Raw genomic sequence first — 344 nt, 5'->3', positions numbered from 1 at the left:
GGGGGGGGGGGGGGGGGGCATTTCTGAATTCTTGCCCATTGGTTTTAGCTTACTTTCCTCAAAAGAATCCTCCCTGAGGTAGTCGGAGAGCAAGATCCCGGTGAGCAGTGCCGCGCACTTGGGAACGAATTTTAGAGCCGGGCGCGGCAGGTGGAAGCCCGGTGCGGCTGGGAACAGGCGATGCGGGTGTTCCAGTGACCCTAGAAACGGAAAGAACTGCATGCACTCCCACCAGAAAGTTGGAGAAGCGGGTGCAGCGGAGTAGGGAGTGTGTTTCACCCGGCGGGAGCAGGAGTGCCGGGAGGGGGTCTCCGGTTCCACAGCGGGGCCGCCCAGAGGCGCCC

This window comes from Carlito syrichta, unplaced genomic scaffold (genome assembly GCF_000164805.1).
Source record: "Carlito syrichta isolate Samal-C Ts95f unplaced genomic scaffold, Tarsius_syrichta-2.0.1 Scaffold288042, whole genome shotgun sequence".
NCBI classification, from domain to species: domain Eukaryota; kingdom Metazoa; phylum Chordata; class Mammalia; order Primates; family Tarsiidae; genus Carlito; species Carlito syrichta.
Note: the sequence above shows the minus strand (reverse complement) of the source record.